Source organism: Carettochelys insculpta, chromosome 1, assembly GCF_033958435.1.
Source record: "Carettochelys insculpta isolate YL-2023 chromosome 1, ASM3395843v1, whole genome shotgun sequence".
Classification (NCBI taxonomy): domain Eukaryota; kingdom Metazoa; phylum Chordata; order Testudines; family Carettochelyidae; genus Carettochelys; species Carettochelys insculpta.
In genome coordinates this window covers 123472288-123494400 of record NC_134137.1, presented here as the reverse complement: position 1 = coordinate 123494400, position 22113 = coordinate 123472288, and the positions used below count along the sequence as shown (strand labels likewise).

At 48.6% G+C, this 22113-nt stretch overlaps 1 pseudogene; it reads right to left on the bottom strand.

Annotated features, from left to right (window-relative positions):
• Positions 1-17086, bottom strand: part of LOC142008921 (uncharacterized) — an 84602-nt pseudogene extending 67516 nt beyond the window's left edge.
• Positions 17087-22113: the final 5027 nt, after the last annotated feature.

The following is a 22113-nucleotide window of genomic DNA, read 5'->3' as shown; positions in this document are numbered from 1 at the left end:
TCTTGTGTAAAACTGATTGAAGAAAGCTTTCCTGACTGTCTAATCCTCTGATAGCAGATGAGGCTCTGTATCATCTCAAATTTCAAATCTGAGCAGTAAGCAGTGGGCAAACTACATCTGTCTCCAACATTTTCTCTGGAATCTTCCACAAAACTGTGTCTCACCTGGGCTGTGCCTCAAATACCTGGTGCTCATCCAAGACACACCATGAGTCAGACAGCAAGGCTACGTCTACACGTGCACCCAACTTCGAAATAGCTTATTTCGATGTTGCGACATCGAAATAGTCTATTTCGATGAATAACGTCTACACGTCCTCCAGGGCTGGCAACGTCGATGTTCAACTTCGACGTTGCTCAGCCCAACATCGAAATAGGCACAGCGAGGGAACGTCTACACGCCAAAGTAGCACACATCGAAATAAGGGAGCCAGGCACAGCTGCAGACAGGGTCACGGGGCGGACTCAACAGCAAGTCGCTCCCTTAAAGGGCCCCTCCCAGACACACTTTCATTAAACAGTGCAAGATACACAGAGCCAACAACTAGTTGCAGACCCTGTATATGCAGCACGGACCCCCAGCTGCAGCAGCAGCAGCCAGAAGCCCTGGGCTAAGGGCTGCTGCCCACGGTGACCACAGAGCCCCGCAAGGGCTGGAGAGAGAGTATCTCTCAACCCCCCAGCTGATGGCCGCCATGGAGGACCCCGCTATTTCGATGTTGCGGGACGCGGATCGTCTACACGTCCCTACTTCGATGTTGAACGTCGAAGTAGGGCGCTATTCCCATCCCCTCATGGGGTTAGCGACTTCGACGTCTCGCCGCCTAACGTCGATTTCAACTTCGAAATAGCGCCCAACACGTGTAGACGTGACGGGCGCTATTTCGAAGTTACTGCCGCTACTTCGAAGTAGCGTGCACGTGTAGACGCAGCCCAAGTAAGTCATTGGACATCAGTGCAACAGATACAAGGAGGACCAACCAATGAATCAGAGAAAGAAAACTGAGGAGGACTGGCTGTTCAGAGCCATGAGAGGCTAAAGGTCACAGGAGCATTCTTCATGGCTGAAGAAAGATGAGGATGGGCCTCGTATGACCATCACACAGTAGATGACCATCAGGAATTTCACACAGCTAATAATCTCCAAATGATAACCTAGTCTTCAAGGCGGAATGTGTGGGAGATATGTCTCAAAATCCAACTGGTTCAAGGGACCAGAGAGATATATGGAACACATCTGCTGATGGCAGCTTGACCCAATCAGAAAAAAAATCAAGCCTGCCTCTTCTCCCGTTGACCAAGGAAGAGAGACAATCCTTCTTGGAGAGAGGAGAACTGAAAGAATGGGACAGGCAGACACAGGATTGTCTTCTGCCTTGCAGAAGCTAAATATAAGACATCACTCAAAGTCCAGACAATCTTTTGAAGCAGACAGAAAAGTATCCGTTGGGGTAGTTCATAATGGCATTAATGACACTGCATTAAGGGATATCTGGCAGATAATAGATGACTTCAGGGACCTCAGATGCATGTTGAAGAAAGAAGAATTATAAAATGATCTTCTCTGAGATCCTTCATGTTCCAGGAGCGAAGGAACAGGCAAGACAGAGCGTCTGGAAGTGAACTGTTGGATAGATAGGTGGTGTAAATTCAGTTTCTATGGGAACAAAAGACTGTAAAGTTTTGATGGCCTCCATCTTAGTAGAAGGGCTACCAATCTTCTTGGAGACAGACTACCTAGAGTACTCAGGAGTTTGTTAAACTAATAGCAAAAGAGGAAGGTAAAAAGAAGAACAATATGAGTACTCAAAATAACATCAGGATATTGAGAATAATGCTAATTAAGGAATTTAATAATACGAAGAGATGAAATTGCTTAATTGGCCATACCCCATTCCTATATCAGAGGGGTAGCCGTGTTAGTCTGGATCTGTAGTAGCAACGAAGGGTCCTGTTGCACCTTATAGACTAACAGAAAAGTTTAGAGCATGAGGTTTTGTGAGCACAGACTCACTTCATCAGATGCTGGTCATGGAAATCTGCAAGGCCAGGTATAAATAGGCCAGAGCAAGGCTGGGGATAACAAGGTTACAACAAGGTTACAACAGCCTTGCTCTGGCCTATTTATACCTGGCCTTGCAGATTTCCAGGACCAGCATCTGAAGAAGTGAGTCTGCGCTCACGAAAGCTCATGCTCTAAACTTTTCTGTTAGTCTATAAGGTGCCACAGGACCCTTCGTTGCTACCCCATTCCTAGGAGCCCAAATAACAAACAAAGGAATTTGAATTACTATTTTATGCATATGAGTTTGATCCATTTTGTATTTCTGAAACCGGGTAGGATGATTTTCACAGCTGAAATGTTAAAAATAATGGTTATAAGATATTTGGGATGAAATAAGTGAGCAAAGGGAAGGGGAGTATCACTTTATGTCAAAAATGGTATTACCTATTTCTGAGTCACTGATAACTTGGAAAAAATTATCTTGAATCCTTATGGATTAATGTCCTAATAAATAAAGCACAAGATGGAGAACTGGTTGGTGTCTTCTACAAACCACCGCATTATACCACTCAGCAGGATGACCAGCTCCTTATGCACCCATCTGTCGTGTAGGGATGGAGCATCTGTGTGAGCAGGGGGGACTTTGCTGTCAGGCTAAAACATCCTAGCTACGTCTACACATGTATGCTACATTGAAATATCTTATTTCGATGTAGGGACATCGAAATAAGCTATTTTGATGAATAACAGCTACACGTCCTCCAGGACTGGTGCCGTCGATGTTCAACGTCGACGTTGGGCAGCATCACATCGAAGTAGGCGCTGCAGGGGAGCGTCTACATGCCAAAGTGGCACACATCGAAATAAGGGTGCCAGGAACAGCTGCAGACAGGGTCACAGGGCAGACTAGCACTTCCGGGGCAACAGCTAGCAGCTCCTTTAAAGGGCCCCTCCCAGACACATTCAGCCTGCACAGCACGTGGTTTGCAGAGCCATAGGCACGCACACCTCAGCGAAGCAGTTATGGACCCTCAGCAGCAGCAGCAGCAGCAGCCAGAGGTCCACCCAGCCGCCCCTGTAGGAGCAGTGCTCGCCCTGCTCAATGCCATATAGGAGGCAGCTGATCACCTTTTAGTCACAGAAGAGGAGCTGCCCCCAGGGAAGGAGGAAGCAACCCCAGACCCCGCTGCCCTCCGCCTCCAACCCCCTCCCCCACCGCACACGCCACCAGCTGTGGAGCTACCCCACGAGCACCGACTGGTGGGAGCAGCTGGTGCTTGGCAAGTGGGACAACGACCGCTGGCTCCAGAACTTTCATATGAGCCTGCAGACATTTCTGGAGCTCTGCCAGTGGCTCACCCCTGCACTCAGGCACCAGGACACTGCCATGCGGCGTGCCCTCAGCATGGAGAAACGGGTCGGCATCGCTGTCTGGAAGCTGGCCACTCCAGACAGCTACCGATCAGTGGGCCAGCAGTTTGGCGTCAGCAAGGCCACCATCGGGGCTGTCCTCATGGAGGTAAGAGGACCCATGGGAAGAAGGAGGCAGCCCTGGGGGTGGAGGGGAGCCCTGGGAGGGGAGGGGAGCCCTGGGGGTGGAGGGCCAGACACACCCTGCACACCCCTCATTGGTGCTCTCCCGTGTCCTTCCCCTGCAGGTTGTCCACACCAGCAACGCCCTGCTCCTCCACAGGCTCGTGCAGCTTGGGGACCCGGATGCCGCCATCGTGGGGTTTGCCACCCTGGGATTCCCAAATTGCTTCGGGGCTCTGGATGGGACCCATATCCCCATCCGAGCTCCAGAGCACAGTGGAGGATGCTTCCTGAACATGAAGGGCTACCATTCAGTGGTCCTCCAGGCCTTGGTGGACAGCTGGGGCCGCTTCCTGGACATTTATGTTGGGTGGCCTGACAGCACCCACGACGCCCGGGTATTCAGGAATTCGGGCCTGTGCCGCCGGCTGGAGGCAGAGACCTACATCCCCCAGTGGGAGATCCCTGTGGGGGACACCACCATGCCCCTCTGCGTCATCGCAGAAGCGGCGTACCCCCTCCGGCCCTGGCTCATGCACCCTTACACGGGCCATCTCACAGCCAGCCAGGAGTGCTTCAACCAGCGCCTGAACCACACACGCCAGGTGGTTGAGCGCACATTTGGCCACCTCAAAGGGCGCTGGAGGTGTCTCCTCACCCGCCTTGATGCGGGCCCCACCAACATCCCCCAGATTGTGGGCGCATGCAGCGCCCTCCACAACCTGGTCGAAAGCAAGGATGTGGCATTCTTTCAGGGCTGGGCTGTGGAGGCTGGCAGGGCTGATGGGCATCCACCCGCTGCCCCCAGTTGCCAGGTGGACCCCGAGGGGATCCGGGTCCAGAAGGCCCTGCAGGCCCATTTTGACCAGACCGCGGGGTGAATGCTGGCAGGCCCCCCACTGCACCCCCCCTTTCCTCCACAACACTCCCTGCCCCTATGCCCACACCACAGAGCACCCAAGAGCACACCCCCCGCACTTTTCTTGCAAATAAAAATAGACCTGTTGTTCGTGAAACCACAAAAAGGTGAATTCTCTTATTATATTATTACTACAAATATATTATATGTTATTATATGATAAACAAACAGTGGAACACAAGGAAGGGGAGAACTATTTACATGGGGGGCAGGTATCATAAAATAACAGGGGTCTAATACAAACTATATACAACATAAAGGGGATATGTACAAAGGGGGGGCACGTCCTGGGTCCCGCACCCCCTAATGTCCAGCGCTGGGGGTTGGCAGGCACGACCATCGCCTCGGCCTCAGCCCTGGCCGAGGCTGGCTGGGGGCCGGGTGAACCGGCAGATACGGCCAGCGGGTGTCAGCAGGCCCCAGGTCCCCCTCGGCAGAAGGCCCCTCGGTGGCAGATGGTGGTGGGATGGCGGGTGGAGCGGCGGGTGGTGCAGAGGGTGGAGCAACGGGTGGAGCAGGCAGGGCGGGCAGAGCAGTGGCCGGTGCAGCATGGGGGGCCAGGTAGTCCGCGATGCGCTCAAAAGTGCGCATAAAGGCCCCCATGCCTCCTGGCGCCAGGCCAGCGCCCGCTCCTGCAGTTGGAGGCGTCACTCGTCCACCTGCAGGCACTGCTCCGAGACCTCCAGCTGCCGCCGGAGGATTGCCAGCAGCTGGGGGTCCGTCGCCGTCCGGTGGTGGTGCTGGGTCCGCCGTCGGCCCCGCCCTGGGGCTGGTCAGTGCTCCGCCGAGGGGCTGGCCTGCAGCGATGGCCCTGGTGGGCTCTCTGGGACCACTGACACCTCGTCGGAGCTCTCCGGGCCCTCCGATGGTGCAGCTGCGGAACACGGGGGGGAAGAAGAGTGGAGACAGCCATTAGTGTGGCCCCCGAGCCATGGCCCTTGTCCCCCCCACCCCTCTGCTGCTGTTTCCCCATCCCCGTCCCCGGGAGATGCTGCTGATGATGATGGGTGTCCCACTCCCTCCCCCTGGGGGACCCTAGGTTCCGCTCCCCCCATCCCCAGAGATGGGGCATGGCACTGTCCTGCTGGGGGGGCAGGGGCTGATGCACTCTTCTGAGGGACATGCCACTGCTGTCCTTGGGGCCATGGTCATCTGGGGATGTGGAGGGCCCTGGTCATGTCTCTTGTCCCCGCCCCTCAACCCCGGGGGTGTGCACCGGGAGGGATACATACCTGACGGTCCACTCCCACGGCTGGGGGACACCCTCTGGGCGGACACCCTGCTGGAGCTCCGGGAAGCCATGATGATCTGCAGCCCCCCGTCGCTGGAGGAGGAGTCCCCCTCCTCCTCCTCCGGCATCCCAGGAGTGGGCTCCTGGGGGGGCCCCTGGGGTGTGGGGCTTGCCTCCGGGGGGGACTCCGCCTCTGGGGCCTGCTGGGGCTCGTCGGCCGAGGTGTCAAGAGTGGCCTGTGGGGAGGAGGTGTGCCGGGGGCCCAGGATTTCCCTGAGCTCCCTGTAAAAGGGGAAAGTGGCGGGGGCAGCCCCAGATTGGCTGGCTGCATCCCGGGCCCAGGCGTAACCCTGCCGCAGCTCCTTCACCTTACTCCTGACGTGGTCAGGAGTGCAGACAGGGTGACCCCGGGCGGCCAGGCCCTCGGCCAGCCGAGCAAACACATCCGTGTTCCGCCTCTTGCTCCCCATTACCTGGAGCAGCTCCTCCTTGCTCCAGAGCCCCAGCAAGTCCCAGATCTCAGCCTCTGTCCAGGAGGGGCCCCGCTGCCTCTTCCCCAGCTGGCTGCCAGCCTGGAAGCCCTGGCTCCCCTTGGGGGGGGGTGCCCTGGGGGCGCTTGGGGGGCTGGCGGGCGGCCATCGCAGCGGGGGGCATGTCTCTGGGCTGCAGGGAGGCATGCAGGCTGGCCGTCTGGCTGTGCTGCCGCCTGCATGCTCTCTCAGCTTCCTGCACAGGAAGGCAGGGGGCAGGGAGCTTTAAGGGGCCGCTGCACGCGGCGACCATAGAGCTCAGGGGCTGGAGACAGTGTCTCTCAACCCCTCAGCTGATGGCCGCCAGGGCGGACCCCACTATTTCGATGTTGCAAGACGCGGTTCAGCTACACGTGCCCTACTTCGACGTTCAACGTCGAAGTAGGGCGCTATTCCCATCTCCTCATGAGGACAGTGACTTCGATGTCTCGCAGCCTTACGTCGATGTCAGCTTCGAAATAGCACTCACCACGTGTAGATGTGGCGGGCGCTATTTCGAAGTTGGCATGGCTACTTCGAAGAAGCCGGCACGTATAGACGCTGCTCCTGAGACAGAAGATTGGATTCAAGAAGGGGAAAGTCTGTATTAGATTTTGTCTTAACAGATAAAGATAAACTGATCATCAAGCTAAAAATTACTGTCAGCTTAGGTAAAAGTGATCACAACTTGATCACCTTTATAACGTGCAAACCTTGAATAAACTTCAAACTGGTAATATACATATGCTTTAAAGGGTCAGTTTGATAGAGCTGTAAATTATTAAGAGCCATACTAGCTGGAAAGACTATAATCAGAAAAAAATAATGTTAATTGCGATAAGTTTAAGACCCGATATTACAAGCCCAAAACTCTACAAATACCTGAGGGTGAAAGCTGTAAAGCAACCTAGTTTAGAGTGAAAGAGATAGCAGCACACTCTCTCTCTGTCTCTCTCTAATTGTAAAAGGGGAATTTGATAGTAATGAATATAAATTAGAAACTAGGAACTGTAGAAAAAATATGAGACAAGCAAAGAACACAACAAGAAACATTATGAGATGAAACTAGTAGCATTGTCAATAAGAATGCAGAAAAGTCAGAGAAGTGTTCAATAAATATTTCCTTTCTGTCAAAACAAAAAGCAGTCAAGTAGCACTTTAAAGACTAGCAAAATAGTTTATTAGGCGAGCTTTCATGGGACAGACCCACTTCCTCAGACCATAGCCAGACCAGAACAGACTCAATATTGAAGACACAGAGAACCAAAAACGGTAAGCAAAGAGGACAAATCAGAAAAAGATAATCAAGGTGAGCAAATCAGAGAGTGGAGGGGTCTGGGGGAAGGTCAAGAATTAGATTGAGCCAAGTATGCAGATGAGCCCCTATAGTGACTCAGAAAGTTCCCATCACGATTTAAACCATGTGTTAATGTGCCGAATTTGAATATAAAAGCCAGCTCAGATGTTTCTCTTTCCAGAACGGTGCCATAATTCCTCTTCAGTAACACACATACTTTTAGGTCATTTAGGTCATTGAAGAGGAATTATCGCACTGTTCTGGAAAGAGAAGCAGACAAGTTGGCTTTTACATTCAAATTCGGCACATTAACACATGGTTTAAATCGTGATGGGAACTTTCTGAGTCATTATAGGGGCTCGTCTGCATACTTGGCTCAATCCAATTCTTGACCTTCCCCCCCACCCTTCCACTCTCTGATTTGCTCACCTTGATTATCTTTTTCTGATTTGTCCTCCTTGCTTACTGTTTTTGGTTCTCTGTGCCTTAAATATTGAGTCTGTTCTGGTCTGGCTATGGTCTGAAGAAGTGGGTCTGTCCCACGAAAGCTCACCTAATAAATTATTTTGCTAGTCTTTAAAGTGCTACTTGACTGCTTTTTGTTTTGATAGTGTATAGACTAGCACGGCGTCCTCTCTGTTACTATTTCCTTTCTGTGTTTTAGAGGAAAACCCAATGATATAGTCATAGGACAACACTCTTTCTACTACATTAGTATCTCAGAAGGAGGTTAAGCCAAAGTTGGACATTTATTCAGTTAACCAGTTCTGAATAATTTGCATGCAGAGAAAAACAACAAGTAGTCCTGTGGCACTTTGGAGACTTACAGGTTTATTTGAGCATAAGCTCTCTTGGGCCAAAGCTCACTGGGTCAGTGAGCTATTCAGTGGTGTGTTAGAAATATTCGTTGAGTCAGAGACAGTGAAAGTAGGCCCAGATCACCAGAGAACTTTATCATGGGGTAGGGGGCGGGGGGCAGAAAGAGAGTCCCCAGATGGAACAGTCTTCTCTCAGGCTAACTGTGCAGTGGGGTGAGTTAAAGGTACAATTCTTGTGTTCTCCTGTGTTTAAATAGTTTACTCTCCTTTTTCCTCTGTAAAGAAGTAAAGTGTGCATTGCAAACAGCTTGTGTTGTTTTTGTAAAGTCCAGCCATCTGAAAGTTTGTGTGGAAGGCTGGTTTACATGAGAATCTCCAGTTTTAAGAGCTCATTCTTGACCTCCCATTTGCTGTACAGGATGCTGATCAGTTGGTTCCTCAGCTTCTTTGATAGTGGGTGGCACAATCTCTCAAGATAGTCTGCAGCATGTTGAATGCATTGGCTTTGTACGTTGACTGCATCCAAATGTTTCTAAAATGATGCCTGAGAAGTTCACAGGACAGTTAATGTTGATTTTCAATGAGATTTGGAATAGAAAGTGAATTCCAGAAGAATACATTTGTGCTAGTATGTATAAAGGGTAGATGGGATGACCCAGGTAATTACTGTATAGACCTGTCAGTCTTAAATGTATCTTGAGCAAGGTAAGAGTGCAGCTGATGCCAGATTCAAATAATAATTTCAATTGAATTGAAGGAGGGTAATATAATTAATGCCAGTCAACATGATCTTATGGAAAATAGATCATGTCAATCTAACCTGAAAACTTTCTGATGTGATTACAAGTTTGGTTGACAAACGTAAGAGTCTTAAAATAAGGTATTTAGACTTCACTAAAGAATTTGTCTTGGTATTACACAAGGTTTTGCAAAAAAAACTTGAACATTATAAAATGAATGCAGAACACATTAAATGCATTAACAACTAGCTAACTGGTAGGTCTAAAAATGTTAACTGTAAACTGAATCACCATGTTTCAGGTAGAGTTCTACAGGAACTGGTTCTATGACCCATGCTAACCCGTGATTTTATCGATGACCAAAAGGAAAACAAAATCACCACAGACTAAGTTTGCAGATGACATAGCAATTGGAGTGGGGAGGGTGGTGGTAAACGCTTAAAGAGAGCTGGTCACTCTATTCAGGGAAGCAGTGACTGTGGAAAAGATTTGAAAGGTGATGTAGACAGTTAGCTAAACATGAGATCCCAGAACAATGCTATGGCCTAAAGGGCTCCTCAGGCACAGGATAGCTGGCAGCAGGGCCCCAGCCTCTGTGGGGCAGAAGTCCAGGCTGCCCCAGGAGACTGGGGAAGTTATGCTGAAGGAGGGACTGGGAGTGGAGTGTGGGTGAAGCCACCCTGGCAGTTTGAGAAGGCCTTGCCCTCTTCTGCCTCATATACCCAGTGCCCATGGTGATAGACTCAAGAAGCTAAATCTATATAGCTTAACAAAGAGAAAGTTAAGGGGTGACTTGATTACAGTCTGCAAGTAACTACATGGGAAATAAATATATAAAAATAGTTCTTCAGTCTAGTAAACAAAGATAATGTTGAGAAGTTGAAGCTAGGCAAATGTAGACTGGAAGTAAGGTGTAAATTTTAACTAGGAGAGTAACTGATCTTTGGAACAATTTATAAAGTCTCATGGTGGCTTCTCTATCACTGTTCAATTTTAAAATCAAAATGGTGTGTTTTTTCTAGAAGATATGCTCTAGAAATTCTATGGGGGAAGTTCTATGTCCTGTGATACCTAGGAGGTCAGACTAGATGATCATAATGGACCCTTCTGGCCTCAGAATCGCCGGAACGTCACCATTCAGGCAAGATGGCATACCAGTCTGGGAGCCAAATGCAATGTAGCCCACTCTTCCCATGCTTCCTAGGGGCCTTACATATAAAGAGAACGGCAGGGGTTCTAAGAGAGGTTTCAGGCCAGGCCAAGTACCAATGAATGCCTGCAGCCACTCAGAACACCAAGATCAACGTAGCAGAGTTCCTTGCTGCTTTTGACTCTGAGGCTTTTGATGATGATGGAGATTAGGAAGAAAATCAAAACCTAAATGAGTACATTTCTTCTCTCCCTTCTGAAACACTGACTATATCAGTGCAGTAATTTGCCTGTTTCTGTAACTAAACTGTTCCATAAAAATTTGTTAATTTATTCCCTTTGCATGTTTGGCTTAATGTATGGCACAGTTTACATTTTCCTGGCTCACAGTCAAGAATAGCAAAGCAATGGAGGAGTGACTAGAAAAAGCCGAATTGGATTTCAAAATTTCTCGTGTGTGTTTGAAAACAAGTCAGATTTTCCCAAGCTAGAGCCAAGTGGAAAGGGCAGAAGGTGGGAGCAGAGCCAAGCCATGGGAGGGGGCAGGTTGCTAGAAAAACCATGTGGGCTGCTCTGTTTTCTCTAGAAACCTTTAGAATTGTCCCAGCTTCCCACAAGGGCTAATTGCATTCTGTGGTGAAGGCGTGTGCCGTCCTGCAAGTTGTGCTCTATTCTGTGTTTCCTAGAAAACAAAGGCTCTCTGCCTCCAAGAGCCCAACGTTCACAACTCAACTCTGAGACTAGCAAAAGCTACATATGTTTTTGCAGGAATTGATTTACCAAGTCAAATGTCAACATTTGAACTATTTCATTGCTGACCAAAGCAGGTAAGAAAGGAGAGAGAGGATCATGCTATTGAGATCTGCAAAAACTGTTGTCAGGAGTATCACCACTTATTTTGCTGTGGTAACCAGTCAAATAGAAACAAAGACCAAGGAGACTACCAGTGTGCAGGGCATCCGAGCTTCAGTAAAAAGAAGTTGGCTCCAAGAAAAGTAGCCCAGTCCCACAGCAGAGTGGCCAACACTTAGCAACTCAGCAGAACATGTGTGGGTATATTCTGAACAAGAGCACAAGTTGTAAGTAGTATTTCACTTTGGTGCTTCAAGGGGATGAAGCATTCAAGGAAGTGAGGCTGAAAGAGTATCACTCCTTTTTCCCATCATGGTCCTTGTTTGGTTAATATATTTTGCACGTGCCAAAGCTCAACGCACTGCACCAGGACTCACTGATGACTGTCATCCTTATTAATACCTTTACCATGGTCCTCCAATGGTACATTAAATTGCACACTGATGCTATAAGACTTAGGGTGAATAGAAAGAGAGTGTGAATTTTAATATATAGGAGGCCAGAAAGCTTTTCCCTCTCTGTCACCTCCCAAAGGTGTTAATGGAGTATTTAAAAAAAAAACTTTAAATTGACTGAAACTGGAATAGAAATATGGGTCTCATTCACTGCACTCCTGCAGGATGTGTATGAACATGAAGTTAATCTGAGTATGAGGAGGAATTCAGGAAGATTTTTGAAGAGACAGTTTTAGAGGAATGTTTAGAGGTAGTTGCTCAGTTTGGGACTCCTTGGAGTCCAGAAGCATGAGAGAAGAGAAGGTCATGCATGTATAGTACCCAGAGACACTGAGACCTCATACTAGGGTGAGTGAAGTCTCTGCTCTACAGCCTTGGCTAAGAGCCTGTTGACTTTTTGCTCATGTGGTAGAGCACAGGGCTTTAGCCCCTATGATTACAGGTTCAATCCCTGGTGCTAGGAACCTGGGTTTGCCAGCATTTTGCATGGATAAGGGGAAAAATTATGGAGGTGAGGGAGAAGAGATTCTGCCCCAGGGAACACCAGGGCCAAAAGCTGGTAGAGGTACCGAGGGAGATCTAGAGTAGCAATAAGAGAGAAATCAGTCAAGCACAGAATGGTGAAAATGAAGGGAGACTAGCTAAATCATAACACAGCACTCTGAAACTGATTTAACAGTGCCTCATAGTAGTGTGTGGCCATCCTTCCCTATCAGTCTCAGAGGGAAGCCCCCCACCTCCCTCTTGGGTCATAAATAAAGTAAGGGTTATTAGGGGATTAGCAGTCTCCACAGCCCTGACCCTATGAGCAGTGGCAGGTAGTTCATGGTCCTGACTGCAGCCAGGGCAAGGCAATAAAGAGTTTATGTGCCCGGGCTATCGCACCCAGCTGAGCACCAAACAATCTAAGGTCTCAGATCCTTAACCAGTGTGAAGCATAAAGTCTATAGGCTCCAGCCTTTGAGAAGGGCCAAGCACAAGCACCTTACAGGCTCAGTCCTTTGGATGGGGCAGAGCCCCAAGCACCCTATGATCTCAGAACCTTAGTTAACAGCAGACAAACAGTGTGATGTCTTGGCATTGGAGGAGGACAGACAAATGACGGCCTCTGGGCCCAGAGTCAGGAGGCTGCTGCCTCAGGAATGCAGTTGGTACCAGGGGAGTGGAGGGACCCATGTTCACCCTACTCCACCAGGTCCTAATCCAGGTCCCTAAAAGTGGTGGAGTGTTTCTTTCGCTGCTGGGTGAGCAGGGATCCAGACACAGCATACTCACCTGTATTCAGGCAACACCACGTCCAGACAATAGTCTTGTGTCCCTAGGCTACTTCCTGCAGCTCAAAGTCATCCTCCTTCTCCCTGGAGTATACTACTAAGGGCAGTCCCAGCAGCTTCTGCAAGCCCTTGGTGGCAAAAAACTGTGGCAGCTCTTCCAGATGCTCAGCATTGTAATGGTCCTTATCCAGCTCAAACCCCAACAGTAGGCAAGAGGAATCCATTTCTGGCGGCTCCAGCTCCAATGAGCCGCAGGGTATACTTTTATACTTCCTTTTATACTTCCTCTCCTACCCCTCACTTTTGGTAGAGCTGGTGTGGGTCTCCTGGCTCTGCCCATCAGAAGTGGGTGAGAGCTCTTCCCTATCAATCTCAGTTAAGTTAATTGCTTTACCAATTTTGTTAAATTACAACTTCAATGTGTAGCCAGGGCCTTTGGCATGATACTGTTTAAAAGGCAAATAAAGGCAGTTAAACTGGGATTACCAAAGACAATTATGTGGCCTACTCTTACTAAATCTTATAGGAATTTGAATTCCTAACTCTCTTTGGCTCCTTTGAAAATCCCAGCCTCAATTTATTGTGCCAGGCTCCATCTCGGTGGTGTAGTGCACCATTCTAGCAGAAGACATGTTAAAAGGAAAATTTTGTACAATGGGTGTTTGTATGAAATATACAAATGTATTCATTTTTAATGAGAGCACTTAATGGGGAAAGTTGTGGGCAATCTTAGTGCTTCAAAAGCCTTTGAAAAGAAACTTCAGTAATTAAAAGTGGCAGGACCCTAAAAGCCGGGGATGGGGATGGGGGACATGCCAAAAAATAAAACTCTAAGTGACAAAATGCAGATCACATTTGTGTATTACTGAATGTTGTGTTGAGCAAAGACAGTAGGAAAAATCTACTTTAGCTACTTACAGCTACCAACAACTATGCTGTATGTTCTGTGGGTGTTTTAATTCACAAGCCACTGATAAAAACACACTTTTAAAATAAAATTAAACCCAGGTTTAACCAAGACAGAAATGTTTGAATGTAAACAACAACCATATTAAATTAAATTAGAGAAATCATGAGGGTTTTTCAAGATACACAGGCAAAGTGATTAAATCAATAGGTGTAATTACAGTGATCATAGAACACTATGGTTTTAGGTATTCATTGCAAATGTGAGTCTTTTAGAAAACAGAGGTTCATTATAGGTTAGGGACTACTTGAGTAGCGTAGAATTAGACCAATTGTGTCTATGAGCATGTTAAAACATAATGGTTTGCATATGCCGTGTGGATAAACTAAAGCAACTGATGGACTAAGACTTAGGTCTGCCTGTGCATCTGGGCACATTGGGCAACAAGTGCTCTCCAGAGATTTCGGTCTGATGCCTCTGTTTCCGCTTCTTCCCACGTTATACCAATGTTCTTAAAGTCTTCTTTAACCGTGCTTCGCCAAGTTTTCAGTGGTCTTCCCCTCTTTCTCTTTCCTTTAGCTGGTGTCCATGGCATTGCTACCTTTGGATGAAGATTATCTGAAAGATGCAAGATGTGTCCAGCAAGACGCAATCTACACTCTGCCACAACATCCTGCAGTCTCCACAGACCACGTCTTCGTAGAATCTCTTTGTTAGTAATGCAATCGATGTAGGTAACACCAAGGATCTTACACAGACATGGTTGGTGGAACGCATTCAGCTTATGTGATATTCTTGCAGTGTTTTTCCATGTTTCACTGGCGTAGATTGCAGTGGACATGACAACAGCGCTATAGAGTCGAAGCTTTGTGGCAAGGCCAATTGTTGATGCAGACCAAATTGGGCATAGTCTTTGGAACACTGCCGAGGCTTTCCCGATTCTGTAGTTGACGTCTGCCTCGACATCCCCATCATTGGACAGAGTGCTGCCAAGACAGGTGAACCGCCGGACATCTTCTAAGGACTGACTTTCGACAGCTATTGGCGTGTGCGCCTGAGCTTTTCCGATCTGCATCACCTTTGTTTTATTGCTGTTTATCCTCAACCCAACTTTACCTGCTTCTTTTTCTAAACTTCTTGTCATGTCCTGCAAGCATTCGCCTGTTTCTGCAAGCAGCGCAATATCGTCGGCAAAGTCCAGATCCGTGAGCACTGGTTTTCCCAAGAGATACCAAAATTCATCCTGCACATTGCTTTCCTCATAATGAAGTCCACAGCCAAAAGGAACAAGAATGGTGATAGAACACACCCTTGCCGCACACCAGAGTCAATATTGAAGAAATCAGTCATACCACTATCGGTCCTCATGCAGCAACTGGAGTTTAGGTGGAGATTTTGGAAGCTGTTGATGAAGCGTTGCGGGATACCATAACTATGTACTATGTTCCACTATGACTCTCTATGTACACTGTCAAACGCCTTTTTGAAATCGATAACGTTTATTGACAACGGCCATTGAAATTCAATACTCTGTTCAATCATGTTGCACAACATGAAAATTTACTTCCTGCATGAGTGCCTGCGCCGAAATCCAGCCTGCTCCTCCCACAGTGTATTATCCACTGTGGCCAGAAGCCTCCTGAGCAGGACAATACAGTACAAAACACTTTGCCCGGGACTGATAAGAGCGTAATGTCTCTCCAGTTACTACAATCGGTGACGTTCCCCTTTTTTGGTAACTTAACAATCACTCCCTTCCTCCAATCACCTGGGACACACTCTGCTCGCCAGCATGCTTTCAACATCCCCATTAGTTCTTGCACGACACTGTTGCCCCAATATCTTAGTAATTCAGCCGTGATTTGGTCAAGACCAGCGGCTTTGTTATTCTTCAGCAATCTAATGGCTTTATCAGTTTCTTCAAATTTGACCACACCTAGGTCTACTCCTAGTTTGTCAGAAGCATTGGAATTACTAAAATCGTAGGTTGTGGCTGGAGCTGGCTGGTGTAATATCTCTTTGAAGTGCTCTATCCAGTGTGCATCTTGCTCTTCTTTATTAAGTAAGAGCTTCCCGTTCTTATCCTTGATAGGAGCATTGGAATTGCATCTTGCACCCGTTAATTCTAGGACAATACGATACAGTATCTTGGTGTCACATTTCTTAGCTGCTGCTTCTGCTTCAGCACCCTTACATTCCAACCATTCTTTTTTGTCAGCCCAGCAGCTTTTCTTAACTTGATGATCCAGCGATTGATACTTTGCAATAGCCTCTGCTATCTCGTTTGGCGATTTTGCCTGGTCTCTATGCTGTTTCGCGATTTTATGCTCATCTATCAGTTTCCAGGTTCTGTCTTGTACCCAGCGTTCTCTTTCTGTTCCTCTTCTCCATCCAATAGTCTCTTCCGCGCTCTTAGTCACTGCTTGTTTGAACCGCGTCCACTGGTCTTTGAGTTCATTTTCACAATGCATTTGTTGGAACTGATTCTTGAGTTCGAGCTTGTACTGTTCAGTCATGACCTGATCTCTCAGCTTTTCAACTGCAAAGGACCGGAGTGGTTGCCTTTCTCTTTTTCTTTTTAAGTGAAGGCAAAGCTATGCCATCAGAAGATGATGGTCCAATCCAATATCGGCTCCACGATGCACTCTTGCATCTAACAGCACTGATCGCCAGCATTTGCTGATACAGAGATAGCTGATTTCATTGTTAGTGATGCCATCAGGAGACCGCCATGTTTTCTTATGAATATTTTTGTGCGCAAAATAGGTGTTTCCAATACACAAATTATTCATACTACAGAACAGCAGTAGGTGCTCTCCATTATCGCTCTTTTGTGTTGCTGATCCATATGGGCCAATCACAAGTTCCCATTCTTGTCTTTTGCTATCTATTCATGCATTCATGTGGCCCACAAGTAGGCTTATGTCGTGATTGGGGACACCATTGATAGTGTCTTGCAGCAGATTGTAAAATGCATCTTTTTCTGTTTCGTTGGCATCCTCAGTTGCTGCATATACTTGAATCATGGTAGTCTTTGCATGCCTCGACTGGAACCTTGCTGTGATAATGCTCTCACTCACAGGCTTCCATACAACTAATGCCTGTGTTGCATCCTTGCTGAGTACCAGACCTACACTGTGCACATGTTGGTCATCATTTCCAGAGTATAGAATGGTCTTTCCATCACTGAGTATCCTGTCACTTCCTAACCACCTCATCTCGCTAACGCCTAGAATGTCCATTCAGTAGCTGTCAAATTTGCAAAGTAACTGCATGAGCTTTCTACACTGGTATAATGTTTGTACGTTCCAGGTTCCAACTTTCATCGTGGTTTTGGCACTTAGGATCGAGCTCTGCATCAGGCACTGAATTTCCTTTTGGCTTTCATTTAGCACCATCATAGAGAAAGAGCTGATACCTTCATGCCGAATTAGGTTTTGTTTATTTTGTTTGGTTGCACTTGTTGTTTCTGTAGCGTCTGATAGGTTTTACAGGATCAGGTTGCTAGCCCAATGCTCAACCTTCCTCCTTTTTCATCCGGGCTTAGGACCAGCAATGGTGGAGTTGATGGACTAGTACTGGAAAATTTTTACTGATGAATAATATATTATGGAAAGGGGTAGAATGGAATCATTAGTGAAGGAGGATGATATGTGGAAGTTGTGCAAGCCAGATGCATATGCATTACAGTCAGACATAAATGGCAGGATAATTCTCTACAGTGACTAAACTGCATTTAAGCATAATGATATACTATGGTGGAGAGTTACTCTGAATTCTCTGCAACGTTTAAATCAATATGTCAAAAGAAAACAAACACATACTCCAGTTTCTAAACAGGAAAAAAGCACACCCAGATTAGTTTGGCATGTGTTTATTAGCATCTGAAAAACAAAAGGGACCCATACAAATATATTACTGTTAATGCTATCAGAAGTATGTGACAGGTTCTTCATGTGCAAAATATGAGATATTTAAAAGATCCCCAAACAGAGTGCTACTTCGTAGTGCACTAGCAGGAAAATGATTCATGAATGCTAAAACATTGGTCTGTACTGCAGAGCTGGGGACAAGGGATTCCCACATCCAAATACACTAACGCTACACCTGCACTTCTCACCACTTTCAGCAGCATATAAAGTATATATAGTGTGGCAGGCTTATGACCAACGTGTCTGAGCCAGAGATTTTTGTCATGGCGACCCCTTCAAAAAGGGTAATGAGAGCTGACTGAGCAAGCCCAGGCCTGACTGAGTGAGCGAGCAAGCGAGTGAGCAAGCAAGCAAGCCACAGTGTGGAAGTCTGCTCCTCTGTAGCTGGAGGGTTTGGCTGTAGAAGCTAGGAGTCCTTGAGTGTGGAAGGAGGACAAGCTGGCTTGGGCAATCAGAGGGGTTTCTATGACCAAGAATTGTAACACAGAAAGTGATGGGACTTGTTACATACAATAAAAGCATGGGTGCCTGCCTGCAACCAGAGTGATCTGCACCTGGTTTGTGGACTGAACAAGGGTCTGGGGCCCAGAAGCCTGAAGGCCCCTTTACAGTAGCTACACACCACAGTGAAAGCAGGCTGCATCCATAGTGTGTAGCTATGCATCAGTGAAAGGCTCTGGGTGTAAGGAGGCAGTGGAAAAAGGCTTCAGCAGCTCTCCTCTGCTGGAGCCTTTCACTATCTTTCTCCTGCCAGAGCTTTTCACCATCTTTCTCCTGCCAGAGCCTTTCACCACTGATGGAATCTCTGCCTGTAGCAAGGAAGGTCTCCAGCAATTAATAGTTGCTAGAGCTTTTCTCCTCAGCCAGAGCCTTTCCCCACTTACTCCACTATGCTCCACCAGAGCATTTCCCTGTGGCTAGACCCTCCAGCCACTGAGTGTCAGTACACGATTGGCCTGCTAAACCTAGTGTTATGAGCTCATGTATACAGTGTTTGCTTTATATTTATTTTCATTATGAATATTTGCACCGTGAGAAACAAAATAAATAGTATTTTTCAATTCTCCCATTACAAATACCGCCATGCAACACCATATAATGAAAGATGAATTTCCAAATATATGCAAATTTACAAAAATATGTAAATATATGTAAATCAAACCTATATTCAAAAATAAAACAATTAAACTTTAGCTCCTATAAGTCCACTTAGTCCTACTTCTTGTTCAACTAATAGCTCAGACAAGCATGCTTGGTTACATTGCAGCAGAGAATGCCTGCTTCATGTTTACAATGTCACCTGAAAGTGAGAAGGCATTCATATGGCATTTTTGTAGCTCGTGTCTTTATGTGCCAGAAGCACTCAAGTGTAATTTGTCCCTTCATGTTTGATCACCATCCCAGAGGAAATGCAGCTATGCTGATGACAGGTTCTTCTTGATAGTGATCCAGAGTAGTGTGGGCTGATGCAAGTTCATTTTTTTCATCTTAGTCAGATGCCAGCAGCAAAGTTTGGTGTTCTTTTCTAGTATTTTGCGTTCTGTAGTTTCCATCTTGGAGTGTTAGTCTTTAAAGGCTTCTGAAAACATGTTCATTCCACTCAGATGTTGGAAGGCACTTCAGATTCTTAAACCTTGAGTTGAGTAACGTCGCTAGCTTTAGAAATCTCATACTGTTACCTCCTTTGCGTTTTTCCAAATTTTCAGTGAAAGTGTTTTTAAGATGGACATGTGCTGGGAGATCATCTCAGATTACTATAACAATAAATACATGGCAGAATGTGGGTAACACACAGACCAGGAGGCCTACAATTCTCCCCCAAGAAGTTCAGTCATAAATTTAAATAATGATCTTTTTAATGAGTATCATCAGCATTTTCTCACAAATTGCAGATCATTCTCAACAGTGACTACAATATCTGAGGGTAGTCTACTCAGCAGCATTATTCCAAAATAAACTATTCAAGAAGAGAGATTTTGGAATATCTTATTTTGAAATAAACTGCTACACACAAAATGCATTTCGAAATAAAATTTAGCTCTTTTGAAATACAGCATCTATGCGCAATAGAACCTATTGGCTACGTCTACACGTGAAGCCTACATCGAAATAGCTTATTTTGATGTAGCAACATCAAAATAGGCTATTTGAATGAATAACGTCTACACGTCCTCCAGGGCTGGCAACGTCGATGTTCAACTTCGACGTTGCGCAGCACCACATCGAAATAGGCGCAGTGAGGGAACGTCTACACGCCAAAGTAGCACACATCGAAATAGGGATGCCAGGCACAGCCGCAGACAGGGTCACAGGGCAGACTAGCGCTTCCAGGGCAACAGCTAGCCGCTCCCTTAAAGGGCCCCTCCCAGACACACTCAGCCTGCACAGCACGCGGTCTGAGGAGCCATAGGCACACAGACCCCAGGCGACGAAGGCATGGACCCCCAGCAGCAGCAGCAGCAGCAGCCAGAGGTCCACCCAGCCCTCCCGGCAGAAGCAGGGCTTGCCCTGATCCATGCCATGCGGGAGGCAGCTGAACACCTCCTTGCTACACCAGAGGAGGAGCTGCCCCCAGGGCAGCAGGGCTCAACCCCCAACCCTGCAGCACCCCGCCCCCACCCCCGCCTCACACGCCGGCGGCTGTGGAGCTACCCCACCAGCACCGACTGGTGGGAGCGGCTGGTGCTTGAGGAGTGGGTCGACGACCGCTGGCTCAGGAACTTCAGGATGAGCTGGCAGACATTTATGGAGCTGTGCCAGTGGCTCACCCCCGCACTCAGGCACCAGGACACCGCCATGCGGTGTGCCCTCACAGTGGAGGAACGGGTCGGCATCGCTGTCTGGAAGCTGGCCACTCCAGACAGCTACCGATCCGTGGGCCAGCAGTTTGGTGTCGGCAAGGCCACCGTCGGGGCTGTCCTCATGGAGGTAAGAGAACCCATGGGGGGAGGGCAGAGCAGGGGAGGGGGGCCCGGGCAGAGGAGGGCAGGGCAGGGGAGGGGAGGGGAGGACAGAGGAGGGCAGGGCAGGGCAGAGGAGGGCAGGGCAGGGGAGGGGAGGGGTGGGCAGGGCAGGGCCACGCACACCCTGCTCACCCCTCATTGGTGCTGTCCCATGTGCTTTCCCTGCAGGTTGTGCGTGCCATCAACGCCATGCTCCTGCACAGGCTCGTGAGGCTGGGGGACCCACATGCCACCATCGCGGCCTTTGCCACCCTGGGCTTCCCCAATTGCTTCGGGGCTCTGGATGGGACTCACATCCCCATCCGCACCCCGCATCACAGTGGAGGATGCTACATGAATCGCAAGGGCTATCATTCTGTGGTCCTCCAGGCCTTGGTGGACAGCTGGGGCCGTTTCCAGGACATTTACGTGGGCTGGCCTGGCAGCACCCACGACGCCCGGGTTTTCCAGAACTCGGGCCTGTGCCGCCGGCTGGAGGCGGGGACCTACATCCCCCAGCGGGAGATCCCTGTTGGGGACACCACCATGCCCTTCTGCGTCATCGCAGATGCGGCCTACCCCCTCCGGCCCTGGCTCATGCACCCGTACACGGGCCATCTCTCCGCTAGCCAGGAGTGCTTCAACCAGCGCCTGAACCACGCGCGCCAGGTGGTGGAGCGCTCATTTGGCCACCTGAAAGGATGCTGGAGATGTCTCCTGACCCGCCTGGATGCGGGCCCCAACAACATCCCCCTGATTGTGGGTGCCTGCTGCACCCTGCACAATTTGGTGGAGAGCAAGGGGGACACCTTTCTCCAGGGCTGGGCTGTGGAGGCTGGCAGGGCCAATGTGCAGCCACCCGCTGCCCCCAGTCGGCAAGTGGACCCCGAAGGGACCCCAGGTCCGGGAGGCCCTGCGGGCCCACTTCGATGATGAGGCCGTGGGGTGAACTCTGCCAGGCCCCCCACTGCCCACCCCTTCCTCCACCACACTCCCTGCCCCAACGCCCACACCATGGAGCACCCAACCGCACCCCCCTCCCACTTTTCCTGGACAAATGACAGCACGCACTTGTGGGTGAACTTAAACTGCTTTTTCTTTCAGAACTTTTTTTTTTTAACTATAAATAAAACAAGAACAAACTATATACAACGTGTGGAACCAAAGTAGTATGTACAAATAAAACAATAGTAATAAAAAAGTGTGTTCAGTAATAAAAAGAAAACCAGGGGGTGATAAAGGGGAGAACTATTTACATGGGGGGGACGGAGCAAACGGGGGGCACAAAATAATAAGTCCCAACTATATACAAGGGGGGGGGCCATGTCCCAGGCCCCTCGCTCCTAAAGTCCGGCACTGGGCATGGGCGGCCAGGACCCCACCGCAGCCGCAGCCCTGTCCGGGGCTGGCTGGGGGCGGGGCGGACCGGAAGATATGCCCGGCGAGTCTCAGCTGGCTCCAGGGGTCCCTCGGAGCTCTGGCCCTCGGCGGTGGGTAGCGGGGCGACGGCGGACGGGACTGCAACATGTGGAGCAGCGGGTGGAGCAGGCA